Source organism: Crassostrea angulata, chromosome 5, assembly GCF_025612915.1.
Source record: "Crassostrea angulata isolate pt1a10 chromosome 5, ASM2561291v2, whole genome shotgun sequence".
NCBI lineage: Eukaryota > Metazoa > Mollusca > Bivalvia > Ostreida > Ostreidae > Magallana > Magallana angulata.
Window position 1 is genome coordinate 563312 of NC_069115.1, and position 14618 is coordinate 577929.

A 14618-nucleotide genomic window follows, 5' to 3' on the forward strand; every position below is an offset into this window, starting at 1 on the left:
CATGTTAAGCTTGTATACCAAATTTCATTTCAATATGTTAATCCTCTGCAAAGAAAATGAACAGAAACTGTTGGTGGACCGACCGATATACAGTGAGACGGACAGCAGCAAAGCAATATGCCTTCCCCCTTCTTCGATTAATTAGGTAAATATATTTGTCTAAGATGAAACAATATATTTAAAATGAAATCCCTATAGAGTTTGAATAACTGCTAGTTAAAAACACTTGTAAAACTCCCTCCACCCCCAACCTTCTCCATCCCGCACAGAATGAAGCAGTGTCATTCAGTCCCCTTACCGGGCCCATCACTTATACTGCAGCTGACTCAATGACAGAGCTTCATCCTGTGCGAAAATAACAGTCACGTATGTCCTAGCTATACACACAGTCTGAAACAATTCAAAAGAATCTTTTTCTTTAAATTGTCTAATTACTTTTACATTATACTATCAGATATTTCTTCTTGCATCCTCAATTTTGAAAAATCATTAAGAGAAAATATATTTGATACATAAGTTTGATGTCCATTTAATTAAGATGATCTAGAAAATCCGTAGAGATGTTTAAAAATGTCAACAGTACCAATGATCAATGTTTTCTGTTTCACTTCTTGACTTCTGACGTTGTCAAAATTCAATTTATGTTTACCATATATATATTTATTGACTTACCCAAATTCAAATTAACTGAGCAATAGAAATAATTTAAAAATGAATTTACACGCTGACAAAAAGCTTTATTTATACAACTGATTTAAAACTATTTACACATTTTGCATTTTTAAAATCACATTTTGTCAGTCGTTACTATTAGCTTCATCTGTAATTTACATGTGAGAAATACATTGTATGTGTTTAACTGGTGTGTATACAGTCATGAACATACACAGTTGATGTTACAGTTTGTAGGCACATTAAATTAACACATACCATTTAAACACCATTTGTTTGCACGTAATATGCAGACAGTTTTGAGAAATATGTATTACACAACCATACATAGAGTTTTTAATATCAATAACATATAAACATATTTTTCTTGGTTTACTCAAATTTATACATAGTTCACTCATTTATATGAATGTACATGTAAACAGTTTGTTTACACACAGTATTGTATTTTCTTCACTTTACCTGTGATCCACTCAGCCACAAAGAGGTTGTCTCTGGTGTCTATACATAAACCCCATGGTTCCTGTAAAGATGGTAAATGACAGTTGTCAATGTAGCGGAGGAACTGTCCGTCCTGATCCTGGATGTGGATATGGTTGTTGTACCAGTCTGCTGTCAGGATCCGACCCTGGCTGTCTGTTGTGATGCCGTATGGTTTAAATGATCCCTTGGTAGTAGAGGGAGGACCAGTGTAGGTAAACCGGAGTTTCCCGGCCTGATTGACCACCACTACTGCATGGGCGTCATGGTCTGACACACAGATATCTAGGTTCCTGTTCTCACTGATGTATTTAATGTCACCAGATGAATAGAGAGGTTGTCCTTTGTCGTCGTACTGAATACTTTGTTTCTCTGTGGAGCCAGAGTAACACACAACTTTTGTTTGTTTATCATTATTGTCCATGACAACCAGGAGGTCACCAGAGGAGGTACTACAGACATTGAAAGGTCTCCACCCCTGTGGTCTGATCACTGTCTGTATCTGTGTCTTCTTCACTATGTTCACAGTTTTATCATCGTAGTCGGTATAAACTAGATCCCCACTCCTTGTCACTGCTATGCCCATTGGATCGTTCCCCGACTTGGTTTGGACTGACTTCACTAGTTCTCCCTGGAGGTTGTAGAGATGCATCATCTCACAATCATAACCACACGCCCAGATTTCTTTATCACTGTGACAAGTAACACTGGTTAGATAATTAGAATAGTCTCCATACTGTGTCTGTATGGTGGAGATGATCCGTGGCTTATCAAGCAGTGGTTTGAGAGGAGAGGATCCAGCTTCTGAGGTTTCCATGGTGTAGCCATGTTCCTCTGTTGTAATAGAGAATGCCGACAGGGAACCAAATTGTTGGTAAATTTGTTCTGGATTAATTTTCTGTTGAGTGAAGTTTGGTAGAGAAAATGTGAGTTTAGGAGGCAATCTTCTGAATTCAGCATTCCTGGATTTGTAGGCAGAGACAAGGCCGACATTATTGGAGTCCAGTAACTTCTTCAGATCAGCAACGCTTTGTGTGATTTCAGAAATGGTGTGTGTGATTTCATCTTCCTGTTTGTTTAAGACAGCCAGGTGTTTGGTGTCCATTTCATCAAGATCAGATTTCAGTTTCTGTATAATGATGTCTATTTCTCTGTGCCAGACTTCTCCATGTTTGTTGATTGCTGTTGTCAATTTCTCTGAGTTTTTACTCAGATCAGCTTTCTGCACTGTTATTTTGTTTGCAATCTCTTGGTATTTCGGAGAAAGGGATTTAATCAGTTCTTGCAAATCTTTTCGTAGATCTTCTCTTTTCTTTTCATAGTTGGTATAAATGTCTACTAACTTATGATTTTTGTGACTTTCAGAGGAAACACAGTGGACACAAATAGGCATGTCACATTGTTCACAGTGAAGCTCACATTGCTTGGGGGAATGTTTTGTGCAAATGGGATAATTTGGAGTAGATCCTCGGTCTTTGAACGGTACCACCTGATGTTTTTTGGATAAATCCAGCATATGTTCCCCAACACAAGCTTTGCAGAGATTGGTCTGACAGAAGTCACAGTGTAGTGGGGGGACAGGAGTATCACACACATCACAACGCACCACATCCTGGGCGCTGCTTCGAGGGTCCATGGTCTATCTTTTATGTATGGCGCAAAGAGGATTCTGAAATAAATGTATACTTATCATATTAAGTTTAAATCATAATGGGACATGTTATAGAAGTTTAACTATTTCAGATCTATTTGTTTTTTAAATCCAAAATAAATTATTTTAATCAATTATACATGTTATTAACAAATTATTTTTATCAAATTAAAAAATGACAATAACAGACTGTCAATATAATTACATTTTAACAAGCAAAAGCTTTAATTAAAATTGTTATTTCTGTTTTTGTTTAATCAAACAATACAGTGCAGCAATAATTTTAATAAATTTAAACATGTATATTTACATGTTAACAGTTTAAAACAATTAATGAACTGAATTTTGAAATTTTGATTAAAGTTTTATAAATTTGAAACTGATTTTTGCCATTTTATTGTCTCGTCTTGATAAAACAGGTCGGGCCAGTGGGATCACCATTTGAGACTGGATTTGACTCATTTACAATATCAATCAATCAAAATATGGATGACATATGGGGGGATGAATTCCATATTTCTGGTTTATGGATCTGATCAATATCTAATATTGAAAACATCTTATGTTTCTTGTGTTGAAGTACAGCATTTTTACATACAAAATCTTTAAAATATGAAAACACTATATTTTAGGACACAACTTGAAAGAATTGATTTGATTGAAATAATCTATCTTCACACTTATTTTTTTTTTCAGGGGGGGGGGGGATTTATTGTTTCCAAACTTCTTATATTTATTTAGTAATTTTCAAATAAACTTTACCGGTACTTTCAAATTGCAACATAGATTTGTTTATCTAACTGAAAGCTGGTGAAAAACAAGAGGTCCATGAAACTTCACCATAACCTGAATAAAGACCACGGACCTATTAAAAGAAGCTACATGTAAGTTATATTAGTAAACCAATTGGAAATTATGAATAAGCTACTTGAGTTGGAAGGATTGAGTATTGCTGATGCCTGTCAACTTATTTCTATAAAAAGTTAGATTTACAAACCTTGTACTAGACAGGTTTTATCCACATGTAACGGATGAAGTTTTGGAGATCAATTTGCTTGGAAGTATCCGGAAATCAAAACTTCCTCAAATGGTACACCTAGAAAGAAAAAAATTCAACATCAGTAAGAAAAGAAAATGAAAAGCTTCAAAACATTTTGTTTTCTAAATATATTAATATTTCATAAATAATTACTTTGCATGGACTTTTTTTTTGCCTTATTTTTATTAAAAATGTTTGTGATATTATCAAACAGACAGCATGTACTTTCACCAAATTAGTCAATTTGAAAAGCGTGCCTACTTACACCAATACAACCACCAACACACAATAACAGTACACGAAAGGTTACATATACATGTACCCCATTTACAGCAAACACAAAATTTATAGGAAGTATACTCATTACCCCCCCCCCCCCCCATTTAGGTTCTAATCTTTCAAAACCTTGTGGAGTAATGGGGCTCAGCAATACATGTGCAAGTCCTTCTTACTCTTTAAATCTCTGAAAAATTTGGGTATTTCGTCCCCTGTAGCCCTACAGAAAAGGAAATTCCTGAATCTACCTTTACCCACAGGCACCTGAATTCAGGTGCCTGTTTACCTGAGCAGAATCGATTTCAACATAAGCACCCCAGTTTCAAACTAACTCAACATGCCTGTGTAAAGCATGCTTCATTAATAATGAATTCTAATAATCGTTCTGATCATTTATATTCTATGTACAAACCTCAAGCTCGACAACTGTCAACAGTTTTCGCCATGGCAGCAGGCGTTCCGATCTTATTCCAGGCTCTATGTCAATTCGCTCTCTGGTTGTTTAGGTCTTTTAAGTCGCGTCGAAGTAATTTTCTGTTCACGACATACTGTTATTATCAGGCAACTAATTGTCTGAAAATTACATGTAAAAAATTGTATTACCATGTAGTTGCACCCCTCCTACTTTTTCTGCGCGTCTGTGAATGAATGGAATGAAATGAAAATATGGAAATAAAGAGTGAAATTGAATTTATAGTCTAGATCTTATACTCCCCCCCCCACCCACCCCCACAGTTTATTTTTTTTGGGGCTTGTCAAGATTTTTGGGATGAGTCTGCCCCCCCCCCCCCTTTCCAAAACGTTGCTACGTGCCTGATTATGACTGCAAAATGTTATGCAGGTCAATGAATTCATTTAAAAAATAATTACTTTCGTAATTTTTAATGTTGGAATCCACATTATAAGTATAACAGGTTTGTTTGTATTTTTTTTAAAATTTAAATGACTATCCCCATACATATACTTTTCCCCCCAAAAATATAAAAATATGAAATAAATAAGTAAGCTAGTAATCAGATATCTAATAGAAAAATAAATAAATAAATGCAAAAAATAAATCGTGTTTACATATATTAAAAACGATTTTTTTTAAAGAAAAGGCAGTCCTAGATATCGAAGCATTATGAATAAAAATAAAGTACGAATGAATTAAAAACAGAAATTAAATGTACATTGCCATGTCAATTCCTCGAAATGATATTGTTGATTCCCTAGTGTAAACGGGACAGTGATACTGATGTCAAAAGAAGATAGAATCGGTTATATTTAAAGGGGCGTGGTAAGGATTTTTGCGAAAAGATATTGTGCTGTTTGTATTATTTAGAGAACGAAACAGGTTCTCTATGTTTGATACAAATTTGGGGGTGGACGAATGCGTAGCACAAGTCCACACCCAAATTTGTATCAAACATAGAGAAACTGTCGAATTCTTTGAATGATTTGTGACACGATTGAGCATCTGAGACTTCTAACTGAATAGCAGTGTAATGTAAAGTTCACTTCTTCCTATATAAAAAAAAACAGGTGTATTCCCGGGTCAATAAGTGTATTGGAGTTAGATGATTATTACGCAATTTACGCAGATCGCGTGAGACTGTATCAGTTTAGATTTGACCACAGCTAGGGTAAGTTGGAGATGAGCTCTCTTGATTTCCTAACGGACGAGGTATACGATATTACCTTATCGCAGATATGCGAAAATATAGAGACAGAGCATCACGTATTTGAAGGGCTTCGAATTCTTCGTTTTTGCGCAGATTCGAATGCGGGCGCTTCAGAAAGCTGTTTGATCGACTTTGATTGCGGGGATATTTTGACTACTTATGGACTGTGACGTTCATGAGAGCAAAGTGAAAGAAAACATTGCCTCTAGATTTGGACCAGCCGTAAATGATAAGGAATGAAGAAATCTTATTGAAGGTCAGGAAAACCGAAACACAAAATATAATACAAAATGGGCCTTTAATGTGTTTGAAAAATGGCGTATCTTCATTTTTGGTAGAATCTAAATACTAGAAACTGTCATTAGAATTAAGTGCTGTGTTCCTGAATGTAAAATGTCCTAATTTTAATGGGATTTTTTTATTGAGAAGGACCCATACTCCTTTTCTTGCTTTGTATATTTTTGTAGTTTTGAATATCATTTGCATATTGATTTTATTAAAATTGACATTAGAATTAAATATGTTGCATTTACTGTTGCATTGATTTATATTTAGATCGTTCTGTATTTCAGATACAGAAAAGTTGGCTAATACAAAACGGTTTATTGGCAAACACCGCACGGCTTATCAGGTAATACAGTACAGCAAATAGCTCCGCCCCCATTAGCCTTGTACTGTGTCGCTAATACAAAATGGTAAACTGCAAAGAAAAACACCGCCATCGTGTCACAATTAATATTTACAAAGCTTTAGTAAGGCATGCCTAATATATTTAGCCAAAATTTGAGTGTTAGTCGTCGTGTAATACACGAGATACAGAGACCACAATTCTTAATTGTCATAAAAAACAAAGCTTACGTCATGTTTTTGTTTACTTATTGAATTTTTAAGTAAAAATTCTAGTTTTAGACCTAAAATGAAAGTGATACATGCTAGGAACTATTTATTTATGCTTAAAACGAATTAGAAAAGATAGAAATCAGCGTTAAAAAGACATTTTACCGTAACATTGAACCTATGTAAACATAAACAGGGTACAAGCCTTGACAGCAAATCATGAGCTCTGTAGCTTAATTGCATGATATAACTCTATGATTGATAGTCACATTTTGGTTGAATAATAGAAATGCATTTCTAAAGCAACGTAAAAAATGAACGTAGAAACTTAGATTCGACCAAAATCATGACCATGTCACTTTAAGCACCACAATGTTTTATTTATTTATTGTGTGTGTGTGTGTGTGTGTGTGTGTGTGTGTGTGTGTGTGTGTGTGTGTGTGTGTGTGTGTGTGTGTGTGTGTGTGATTATCTGGAGAATTTTTTAAACGTGCATTTGATGAGTTCTCGGAACACAAATTAAGTTGCTTGAGCATTAATACGAATATTGATTGATTTAGTATACCGCAAAACCGTACTCGGAAACAGGCCCCAAACAAACCTATGCCCCCCCCCCCAAAAAAAACCAACTGTTCTCCTTCTTAAAGCATGCTACGAGGGACTCGTTTGGTGTGTCACCGCTCAAGGAGGGCGGAACCCTCAAATCAACACCAGTAGAGAAGGCTATCATTTTAAACGGCTAATTTCAGTCGGTATTTAGACCCAAATATCCTCTATCCCTCTCCCAACTATGTGACATGAAGGTGAGAGACCATAACAGTATCGCTCCCCAGCTAAGTATGCAAGTGCCTCCTTTACTGATGAATCCTCTACATCAAGAAGCCTCATGCCTAACATACAGGTGTGCACAAAGGGTATAGAGAAATTGTTAAAAAATCTGAAAGCAGCTGGCCCTGACCAAATATCTCCCATCTTATTGAAGGAACTGCACCATGAGTAAGCCCAATAATTCAAATCCTCTTTCAGCTCTTATATGACACAGGTATAGTACCCAAAGAGTGGTGTACAGCAAATGTAAGTCCTTTTTTAAGAAGGGGGACAGATCAAAACCGGCCAACTACAGACCAATAACCCTTACCTGTATACTGGGCAAAACTATGGAGCATATCATCGCATCAAACTTAGTAAGGCACTTTACACAGAACAACATCTTGTATGATCTCCAACATGATTTTAGGGAGCAACGCAGTTGTGAAACCCAGTTGGTGATGCTGTAGATGAACTTTCTCGGAACATCCAAAATGGTAAACAAACCGACCTGATCCTGCTGGACTTCAGCAAAGCTTTTGATAAGGTCTCACACAATAAATTACTTTTTAAACTACATCAGTTTGGTGTTCGAGGCCGAAACCTAGCATGGATCAAAGGGTTCCTCAGTAATCGTTCCCAGAGGGTATCGGTACACGGCGAGTTCTCTACCCCCATCCCTGTTACATCTGGGGTCCCCCAAGGCTCAGTCCTTGGTCCCATTTTATTTCTTGCATATATAAATGACTTACAAGAGGAAGTGAAATCACAAGTCAAACTTTTCACCGATGACCCTTTCATCTATATTACTTTAGATGGCAATGAACGTCAGTCAATGCTCCAAGAGGACCTAAGGAAACTTGAGCACTGGAAGACCCTGTGGGATATGGAATTCAACCCAAGTAAGTGCCAGGTTATCCATGTAAAAACATCCAGAACCCCCATCCTTACCAAATATATACAACACGGACAGGTGTTAGAAAATACCTCATCAGCTCGGTATCTGGGTGTTGATATATATCGGATGACCTAAACTGGAGTATGCACATATCAGTCGGGTTACAAATAAAGCCAACAGCACCCTTGGCTTTCTACGTAGATATATTCCAACCAAGAACCAGCAGCTTCGGTCAGCAGCATACAAGGCTGTGGTACGCCCACAGCTTGAGTATGCTGCCAGCGTTTGGGACCCTCACTTGGCTACACATACTAACCAAATTGAGGCAGTACAGCGCAGAGCAGCGAGGTGGGTGATGTCTGGCTATAGCAGGACATCCAGTGTAACAAGTATGCTACATACCCTAGGTTGGAGAAACCTTTAATTAAGGAGGGCCGATGTTTACAAATATTCTTTCTTCCCTCTTACCATAGTCCAATGGAACAGACTGCCGGGCAGTGTTGTCTCACTTCCAGATGTTTATAATTTCAAACTGGAAGTGGGCAAATTGAACCACCTCAGAACTGAATTCTGCAAAAGTGCTTTTATGTCTTTTAATTGTAAATACTATTTATCTTATCTTTTATCTTCACTAAAACGTAATAATATTACCATCCCTGTTTCACTCTGTTAATCTTACTTAACTCACTTCTCTTTATCTTTTAACAAGCAGCGCACCCTACTCAGAGTACTCAGAATTTAGGTCGAGTAGTATCGAGAGATAGATTATGACGTAACATGAGATAAGGTCGATTTCTATTCGTCGCGGCTCATATATTTATCAAATATTATGTCATTTACATAAAAAGTAAAGTATTATAAAAAAATAAATTACAATGAGACAAGAAAAAGAAATTGTATTCCGATACATTTTGATAATGTACACAGTTTGCAATTTATAATCTTTTAATATCCATAGTTTCTGTACATTATCTGTAAATACATGCTGTCAATATATAAACGGTCACAAACATCAGTTGATATGACATTGTCAGGTTTTGTAAATATTGAATACAGATAGGCTGTAATATTAAAATATTTAACCACACGATTTTTTGACCAGTAATATACACTGTTTGACCTATTACACGAGTATAAACACATTTTCTTTCTATTTCATGAAACAAAATGTATAATAATGAATATTGTAATCTGTTTTACATTAACTCAAGTGTATACACAGTGCATATATATATATATATATATATATATATATATATATATATATATATATATATATATATATATATATATATATATATATATATATATATATATGAACACAGTTTGTTTACATGCAATATTGTATTTTCTTCACTTGACCTGTGCTGCTCTCAGCCACAAACAGGTTGTCTCTGGTGTCCACACACAAACCCCATGGCCAGTCTAACTGACAATTGTCAATGTAGCGGAGGAACTGTCCATCCTGATCAAGGATATGGATACAGTCGTTGTTATTGTCTGCAGTCAGGATCCGACCCTGGCTGTCTGTTATGATGCCGCATGGACTATATGATCCCTTGGTAGTAGAGGGAGGACCAGTATAGGTAAACCGGAGTTTTCCGGCCTGATTGACCACCACAACTGCACGGGCCTTAGAGTCAGCAACACAGATATCTAGATTCTTGTTCTCACTGATATATTTAATGTCACCAGATGAATATAAAGGCTGTCCTTTCTCATTAAACTGAATACTTTGTTTCTCTGTGGAGTCAGAGTAGCGCACAACTTTTGTTTGCTTACCATCATCATTGTCAATGACAACCAGGAGGTCATCGGAGGAGGAAATGCAGACATTGCGTGGTTTCCACCCCCGTTGTTTAATTAATATTTGTATATGTTTATTTTTCAATATGTTCACAGTTCTATCATTGTAATCAGTATAAACTAGATCCCCACTCCTTGTCACTGCTATGTCCCGTGGATCGCTACCTGATTTCGTTTGGACTGACTTCACTAGTTCTCCCTGCAGGTTGTAGAAACCCATGATCTTATCAAAATCACCACACGTCCAGATTTCTTCATTACTGTGACAAGTAACACTGTTTAAGTATGTATATTTTGTCATTATAATGGAGATGATCCGTGGCTCATCAAGCAGTTGTTTGAGAGGAGAGGATCCAGCTTCTGAGGTTTCCATGGTGTAGCCATGTTCCTCAGTTGTAATGGAGAATGCTGACAGGGAGCCAAACTGCTGGTAATGTTGTTCTGGGTTAATTTTCTGAGGGGTAAAGTTTGGTAGAGAAACTGCGAGTTTAGGTGGCAATTTTATAAATTCATCAATCTTCGATTTGTAGGCAGAGACAAGGCTGATATCATTGGAGTCCAGTAACTTCTTTAGATCAGCAATGCTCTGTGTGATTTTAGAAATGGTGTGTGTGATTTGATCTTGTTTATTTAAAACAGCCAGGATTTTGGAGTCCATTTCATCAAGATCGGATTTCAGTTTCTGTATAATGGTGTCTACTTCTCTATGCAAGGCCTCTCCATGTTTGTTGATGTCTGTTGTCAATTTCTCGGAGTTTTTTCTCAGATCAGCCTTATGAAATGCGATGTGTTTTGCAATTTCTTGATATTTAGGAGACAGGTATTTCTTACATTTATGCAAATCATTTTGTAAATCCTCTTTTTTCTTTTCGTAGTTGGTAAAAATGTCTACTAATTTATGATTTTTGTGACTTTCAGAGGAAACACAGTGGGTACAAATAGGAATGTCACATTGTTCACAGGTAAGTTCACATTGCTTGGGGGAATGTTTTGGGCAAATGGGATAATTTGGAGTAGATCCTCGGTCTTGGAACGGTACCACCTGATGTTTTTTGGATAAATCCAGCATGTGTTCCCCAACACAAGCTTTGCAGAGATTGGTCTGACAGAAGTCACAGTAAAGTGGAGGGAAAGGAGTATCACACACACCACAACGCACCACATCCTGGGCGCTGTGTCGAGTGTCCATGGTCAAGTCCTCTCTGTATGGTCCAGTTATAACTCTGAAAATCATGTATGCATATCATTAATTTAATCATAATGGTACCTTGAAGGTAGTTCATCTACATATAGATATTTTTGTTTACTTTAGATTAGTTCTTTTGATTGGAGAAATATTTTTTTCTTTTCATGAAACAATACAGAATCTAAACTTATATGCTTAATTATGCACATTTGTATTATCAAAATATTAACAGATGAATATTAATCTGTTGAGATGCAATTACTTAGTCTGATTTTGAACATATATATGACCATCTTTGTCTTTTACCAAACAAGTAAAACTTTTACGTTGTATTAGTTGTGATATAAGTAGGTTTTACGGAAGGATTTTGACTCCTTAACAGGCGTAGTACTTTAGATATGCTTTGTTTTAACATGGGGTGTCTTATGATATTGTATACACGTATATCACCATGTGCAGTGTCTACCAGTGTATATAGCTAACAAAAATTTAACAACGTGATATCACAATGAATTTAATGTAGATCAGCATTGAAATGATTTTGAATGATTTTTGTACATATAGCAATCAAATAATATCAATGATTTAGAGATTTTTAAAAAAAATTATGCGTAGATAAAAAATGTGTAAATATGCAGGTCCAATTAAGATTTCTGCGTTTTAAGTTAAAACTAATCGGGGTAAACTTGCCCCCAATATTAGTCAAAGTATTAATGAGATATGTGTGGGATGGGTTGGGAGATACGAAGTTGTTATTCATACATGATGTAGATGGTCAGGAAATTGGGGGCTAGGGAGCTGGTGTTCATATTTTAGGTGCATGCGTGTGAGACATATTTCAAATATTGAATCATTTTATGATGAATGTGTTAACGAAGATTCCTTTCACATTGAAGATGTTTAAATTTGATAAACAACATTTTCAGAGCACTATTTTAAATGGTAGAATGCATTAAAATGTTCTTGTTTGGAGTAATTATTCTATTAAAAAAAATCCCGTGGTAAGTTGTCTTAAGAGAAAACGTATTTTCTAATTTTCTAATTTTGAGTCTTAGGTATCCGATCCATAATAGCACCAAATTCACAGAAACTGGATACATAACAGATGTGTATGGACGTAATACTCTTTATACTTGGACATAATTTTCAATATGTAAGAGAGGAATGTGTCGTAATAAATGACCTTTTCATTTTCTTGAAGAGTTGCGTCCCTTTGGTTTTAATAAAAAAAATATTTCTAAAAAAAATTGTATTTGATGTCAAATTTATTTCCAATAGTTTTTGGTATTCCTTATGATTAAAGTTTTCTACCGAAACATTCAATGATATTCTTTCTACTTACTGTTTTATTTTGAAAAAAAAAATTGCTTGTTCCCATAAATCTTAATGCAATCTTCATTAATTAATTACAGCTTAGTTCACAATATTTTTTTTCAAAATTGCTCCGAATTAATATCAGAGTGTTTGATTCATAGATATTCATGGTAAGAAAAAATAGGTCCTAAAATGGGTCGGATACCTTAATTTCCCTTCTTTACATTTGGTATTAGTTATGATTCTTTAATAGAAAAATTGCTTATCTGAACAGTAGTTTATGCACTTTAAAGAGCCATGGGTGTTATGATGACCCAGATTAATCGTGCTCGGTATAATGCATGGATTAAGATAGAATAACTGAAGTGGACAAATTAAATAATATTTACGTTCTTTTATAAAAACGCAGTGTTGTCTTGTAGATGGATAGGCTAAAAGTCAGATAATATTTATTAATTGTTGTTTCATTAATGTCCTCTTTACACCGACTGAAAAGTAGGGGAATATTTTAAAACCTGATAAATAGAAAAATAGCTCATTTGAGTGATCTTAAACTGATATTTTGTAATCTCTTCTTAATATTCAGTGGAATTTCAATCAGAAACATTTTTATGAAAGAACATGGTTTGATCATTTTCCACACAAATATACAAAAAAGTCCCCTTAAAAGATCCCCTTTCCACCATCTACCCCCAAATTAATTACGCCGTAATTTTGGCTGATGTAAAGCTTCGTTAGATATTTACTTTGAAAAACGGTTTCTAGAACAACATTCCATCTATCGACTCACTGAAACCACGTTTGTTTTTGAGACACGTCACTGACCTGCATTTACAATGCTTTGTAAGTATTGATTTTAAACATTTATTCCTGTCTCGGGATATAATAAAGCACGAGTTAACATTATTATACTGCATTTTCTTGTTAAAGTTAAAATGTGTATGAAAATACAAACCCTAGTTCAACCTGGTGTGTACAGCTAGATTTCCTTTGTCTAATACAATGTAGCAATCGTCACTAATGAGATATCACGTGATGCACTCTTTTTCCGGAAGCGCTTCTTTTTATCTTATGTAAACAGAACAAGGCATGATTCTTCCGATATAACGATATTCATGGCCCTGTGCCTCCTGTCAAAATCAATACAGCTATTCCCAAGGCCTGAACAAAATCGTCGTTTTATATTTATCATTGATGAATATTAAACAGATAAATTGACAACTGTTTCTTATGCATCTAACGTAAATTTTCACCTTGATGTACATTTTGATGTGAAATTGGTCATATATCTTATGATGAAGGGTTTTCCTACGAAGGGCAATCCACATCAAAACCATGTCATATTGACTTTGGAGTGCTTTGTTTAGTGGTCTCTAAATGCTGTCAAATAGACGCTTTGGAAGATAAATTTACACTCAATTCATACCGATAAGATTTCGGTGACTTTACAAATAAACTATCGAATTAACACCTATCAGATATTTGAACCAATAGTTGTGTGAACGCCACAACCATGTCGTCCAAAATGGCTAATCATTTTATCCTAATAAAATGTCTACACATAATGAAATGTAGATTCAACAACAACGACGTTTTTGCAGAGTTTAATTACATTTCCTAACATATAAAGTTTTATAAATTCTAGAAATCAACTTACTTGAGGACACAAAAGAGTAAGTAAATAATGGTTTAAGTTATAAATTATCGCTGAAGTCATATCATCTCAAAAAGGGACAAAGCCACGTTACATGTTAAATGAGGACATAAATATCTTGTATTTTTTGTTCTTAAACATATCATTTAATCCCCTAAAATGATCAGCTTTTTGGTGCTAATTTAATAGGTTGAATTTATCTACCTTCCTACCTTATTTTATTTTACTTGTGTGAGAAAAAGTAATACTAGTTCTTCAGAAAAAGTCTTTTTTATATGTTTTGCAACTATTTTCTTTTTTTCTTTTTAGTCACAGTCCAAATACCCCAAAGGAC

The 14618-nt window shown here is 35.2% G+C and overlaps 1 pseudogene; it reads right to left on the reverse strand.

The window, feature by feature from the left end:
• Window positions 1–673: 673 nt before the first annotated feature.
• Window positions 674–13664, reverse strand: LOC128186211 (uncharacterized; annotated as a pseudogene).
• Window positions 13665–14618: the final 954 nt, after the last annotated feature.